Source organism: Carcharodon carcharias, chromosome 23 (assembly GCF_017639515.1).
Source record: "Carcharodon carcharias isolate sCarCar2 chromosome 23, sCarCar2.pri, whole genome shotgun sequence".
Lineage (NCBI taxonomy): Eukaryota > Metazoa > Chordata > Chondrichthyes > Lamniformes > Lamnidae > Carcharodon > Carcharodon carcharias.
The window spans coordinates 24,599,347-24,604,499 of record NC_054489.1 but is presented as its reverse complement, the minus strand read 5'-3'; the positions used below and the strand labels follow the sequence as shown (position 1 = coordinate 24,604,499).

The following is a 5,153-nucleotide window of genomic DNA, read 5'->3' as shown; positions in this document are numbered from 1 at the left end:
GTTAGGAAGGCAAATGCAATGTTGGCATTTATTTCAAGAGGACTAGAATATAAAAGCAGGGATGTGCTGCTGAGGCTTTATAAGGCTCTGGTCAGACCATATTTAGAATATTGTGAGCAATTTTGGGCCCCATATCTCAGGAATGATAGCCTGGCCCTGGAGAGCGTCCAGAGGAGGTTCACGAGAATGATCTCAGGAATGAAAGGCTTAACATATGAGGAACGTTTGAGGACTCTGGGTCTATTTTTGATGGAGTTTATAAGGATGTGGGGGGATCTGATTGAAACTTACAGAATACTGAAAGGCCTGGATAGAGTGGACATGGGGAAGATGTTTCCATTAGTAGGAGAGACTAGGACCCGAGGGCACAGCCTCAGAGTAAAGGGAAGATCTTTTAGAACAGAGATGAGGAGAAACTTCTTTAGCCAGAGAGTGGTGAATCTATGGAATTCATTGCCACAGAAGGCTGTGGATGCCAGGTCATTGAGTGTATTTAAGACCGAGATAGATAGATTCTTAATTGGTAAGGGGTTCAAAGGTTACGGGGAGAAGGCGGGAGAATGGGGTTGAGAAACTTATCAGCCATGATTGAATGGTGGAGCAGACTCGATGGGCCGAATGGCTTAATTTCTGCCCCTGTGTTTTATGGTCTTATGTAGTTACAATGCCAGTGTTGTTCAGGAGTAAGTGCCAGGATTTTGACTCAGTAGCAGTAAAGGAACCATGATTATATTGGAACTTGTGCTATTAGTAGGAGGTCACCTCATTAGCGAAATGCTGGTATGTGGTAACTGGCTGCTTTCTGCTAGGAACTGACATCAACTAATCTCATTAAAAGAATCCCAAATTATAAATTTGGCGTCTGAATCCAATTATCTTAACTTCACAACTTGGTAGAATTCCTCTCTATTTGATGTGGTCCCATGGTGTAATGGTTAGCACTCTGGACTTTGAATCCAGCGATCCGAGTTCAAATCTCGGTGGGACCTCACCATGTTTTAATACCTTTCATAAAAGGATTTCTGGGCCTGCGGGTCAGTGATATGTGTAGATCGGAGTGGAACTCTGCATCTCGAGTTGTTCGTCCTCCACGACAACGAGACCAGGTCTCAGGAGGGCCCTGTATTGTGCTCACTTTAGAGGTTTATGTGCTAAACTTGGGGCAATGGCCGTCTAACCTTGCGCACCTTTTATTTTAAGCTTCCTTCCTCCAGTTTAATTCACTGCATTTTTGATTATGGCTAATTTCCTTCCCGTGACCTTGGGGGCAACTCAGAATTAGGCAGCCTTCACCGACCAGGGAAAGAAGCATTTCCAATCTAGGGGAACCCTTCCCTTCCCTTCCCCGCCCAGCCCAGCACTCGGACCATGCAGCAAATGGGCAAAGGTTCTATCCCCTCACAGGGGCCGCCAGGAGCTGGTGTGTTTTAATCACAGACTTTTCCAAGTGTTTACGCTGAAAGTTCAGAGCCATTTCCGTGTTTCTCAGTGGGAACAAATTCAAATGAACGATGATCCGTGTGGGAGGGAAGAGGAGGAAAGAGGGGGGAGGGGGAGGGAGGAAAGAGGGGGGAGGGGGAGGGAGGAAAGAGGGGGGAGGGGGAGGAAAGAGGGGGGAGGGGGAGGGAAGAGAGGGGAGGGGGAGGAAAGGGAGGGGGGAGGGATGAGCGGGGAGGAAAGGGGGGAAGGGAGGAGGGGAGGAAAGGGGAGGGGGGAGGAAAGAGGGGGGAGGGGGGAGGGGGGGAGGAAAGAGGGGGGAGGGGGGAGGGGGGGAGGAAAGAGGGGGGAGGGGGGGGAAGGGAGGGGGGAGGAAAGAAGGGGGGAGGGGGGAGGAAAGAAGGGGGGAGGGGGGGGAGAGAAGGTGGGGGGAGGGGGGGAGAGAGAGGGTGTGGGGGGAGGGAGGGGGAGAGAGAAGGTGGGGGGAGAGAAGGTGAGGGGAGGGGGAGAGAGGTGGGAGGAGGATAGGGAGGAGAGGAGAGAGGAGGATAGGGAGGGGAGGGGGGCAAGGGGAGAGAGAAGGTGGGGGGAGGGGGGCAAGGGGAGAGAGAAGGTGGGGGGAGGGGGGCAAGGGGAGGGAGAGGTGGGGGAGAGAGAAAGGGTGGGGGAGGGTGGGGAGGGGAGAGGTGTGGGGTGGGGTGGGGTGGGGTGGGGAGGGGGAGAGAGAAGGTGGAGGGAGGGGAGAGAGGTGAGGAGTAGCGAGGAGAGGGGAGGGGAGGGGGGAGAGGATCGGGGACCTGGGACAAACCACTTCATGACTACATTATCCTCACCCTTAAAGTTACACTCTCCTAAATATCCTGCAGGGTTAAGATTCATTTAAGAGAAGCAAGGAGAAAGTGCCTGCACCGCCCATTAAAATAAACTCCGGAAGCCTTTAAGTTTAAAAGAGTTAAACATTTTGTGGAGCTGTTCAGTCCAAAAACCATCAGGAGGCCAAGGGCAGGTTTAACCCCAAAGATCACCCAGTGCAGAGCAGGAGCTGGGACCAACTGCACAGGTAACACTTGGTGAAACACAATTGGAAATTCACCAAAAAGAGGGGAGGGGGACACTAATAGATTAAAATGAAGATTAGTATTATTATTACTATTAATAATAACAATTAATTAATTCCCACGATATTATGATTTGATTTGTCAACTGAGTGGATTAATCTATAAAAACATGTTGAGGTCCCACCGAGATTTGAACTCGGATCGCTGGATTCAAAGTCCAGAGTGCTAACCATTACACCATGGGACCGTCCTGTCGGCAGCTGTGGAATACGCGCTTTAATAACCGATATTATCACCTGCTCTTCTTTCCGTAGCTGAAGATCGGATTGCATTATAACAGTTACAGCACAGAGCCGGCCGTTAACGAGCGTGTTTCTACCGTTTTTTTTCAAATTTCAAAATCAGTTCCTCTTCACCACCATCCTCCCCTCCCCTCTTCCTGCCCCCGCCCCAACCAACTCCGCTCCCCGCGCGATGCCCGCGGACCCGGAATCTGCCGAACCTACGGGTGACGTCACAGACAGCTCGGTTCTTTCCGGAGGGGGGGCGGGGCTTCGACCCAAACCGCGCGAGAGTTACAAAGCAGCTCGAAATTCAAATCTAAAATTCAAATCCATCCACCCAACAGGCAAAAAAAGGGTTGTTCAGGCTTTTTCCACGATAGCCCCAGGGTTACGAGCTCTGCAGCTCAATAAAATTGTTTTGAGATTTTTATTTTAACCATCTACAAGGTGAACTGTACACCAGCCTCCTTCAAAACCTTCCAAACCAGTGACCTTGACCTTGACCTTGACCACCAAGAAAGACAGGAGCATCAGACACATGGGAACACCACCCCCAGCAAGTCCCCCACCAAGCTGCCAGACCTGCTGAGTTTTTCCAGGTAATTCTGTTTTTGTTTTGGATTTCCAGCATCCGCAGTTTTTTGTTTTTATCTTTTGCTTTTATCCCCTCCAAGCCAACTCATGGAAGTTTCAATGTTCACGGGAAGGACAAATACTGGCTGCTCCAACAACCAAAAACGCCTATGAAAAACACTTCTTTTGGGAAATATATCACCGTTCCTTCATGGTCATTGCAGGGTCAAAATCTTGGAACTCCCTCCCTAACAGCACTGCCGGTATAACTTTTTCTTAGTTCTTTCATGGGATGTGGCATCACTAGGCCAACATCTCTCTTGCCCTTGGGAAGGTAGTGGTGAGTTGCCTTCTTGAACTGCTGAAGTCCATGTGGTGTAGGACTCAGCAATGGTAATGCCATTGAATGTTAAGGGAAGAAGGTTAGATTCTCTCTTGTTGGCGGTGATCATTGCCTGGCACTTGTGTGACGCAAATGTTGCATGTCACTTATCAGCTCAAGTCTGGATATCGTCTAGGTCTGGCTGCAGATGGGCATAGACTGCTTCAGTATCTGAGGAGTCACGAATGGTGCTGGACATTGTGCATCGAACATCTCCACTTCTGACCTTATGATGGAGGGAAGGTCATTGATAAAGCAGCTGAAGATGGTTGGGCCTAGGACAACCACAGCCATCTTCCTTTGTGCTAGGTATAACTTCAATCTTTGAGACTTTTCCCCCCGATTCCCATTGACTCCAGTTTTGTTTGGGCCCATTGATGCCACACTCAGTCAAATGCTGCTTTGATTTCAAAGGCTGTAACTCTCACCTTACCTCTAGAGTTCAGCTCTTTGGTCCAAGTTTGGACAAAGGCTGCAATGAGGTCAGGAGTTGAGTGGCCTGGTGGAACCCAAACATGACCAGATTATTGCTGATTAAGTGCCGCTTGATAGCACTATCAATAACCCCTATGCATCACTTTGCTGGTGATCGAGAGTAGACTAATGGGATGGTAATTGACCAGGTTGGATTTGTCGTGCTTTTTGTGAACAGGACATACCTGCAGAATTTTCCACACCGCTGGGTAGATGCCAGTGTCGTAGCTATACGGGAACAGCTAGTTCTGGATAACAAGTCTTCAGTATTATTGCTAGAATGTTGTCAGGGCCAATAGCCTTTGCAATATCTCGTGCCTTCTGCCTTTTCTTGATATCATGTGGTGTGAATCAAATTAGCTGAATACTGGTATCAGTGATGCTGGGGATATCAGCAGGAGACCAAGATGGATTGTCCACTTGGCACTTCTGGCTCAAGATTGTTGCACTGATGTGCTGCACTCCCCAATCATTGAGGATGGGAATATATGTGGAGCCTCCTCCTCTAATTAGTTGTTTAATTCTCCACCACCATTCACAACTGCATGTGGCAGGACTACAGAGCTTAAATCTGAACCGCTGGCTGAGGGATCGCTTATCTCTGACTATCGTATGCTTCTTTCACTATTTAGCATGCAAGTGTTTTGTCGCTTTAACCTGGCGCTGTTCCTGGCATGCCTTCCTGCATTCTTCATTGAACCAGGGTTGATCCCTAGCTTGAAGATAATGGTAGAGTGGCGGATATGCTGAGCTATGAGGTTACAGATTGTTGTTTTATACAATTCTGTTGCTGCTGATGGCCCAAGCATCTCATGGATGCCCAGTTTTGAGTTGCTAGATCTGTTCGAGGTTATCCCATTTTGCATGGTAGCAGTGCCACAAAACATGAAGGAGGGTATCATTAATGTGAAGATGGGACGTTGTCTCCACAGGGACAATGTGGTG

At 48.9% G+C, this 5,153-nt stretch overlaps 2 non-coding genes across 2 annotated transcripts; one reads left to right on the top strand and one right to left on the bottom strand.

The window, feature by feature from the left end:
• Nucleotides 1-917: 917 nt before the first annotated feature.
• trnaq-uug lies at nucleotides 918-989 on the top strand. The gene has a single exon. It is a non-coding gene; the product is annotated as a tRNA-Gln (tRNA).
• A 1,681-nt stretch (nucleotides 990-2,670) lies between these two features.
• trnaq-uug lies at nucleotides 2,671-2,742 on the bottom strand. The gene has a single exon. It is a non-coding gene; the product is annotated as a tRNA-Gln (tRNA).
• Nucleotides 2,743-5,153: the final 2,411 nt, after the last annotated feature.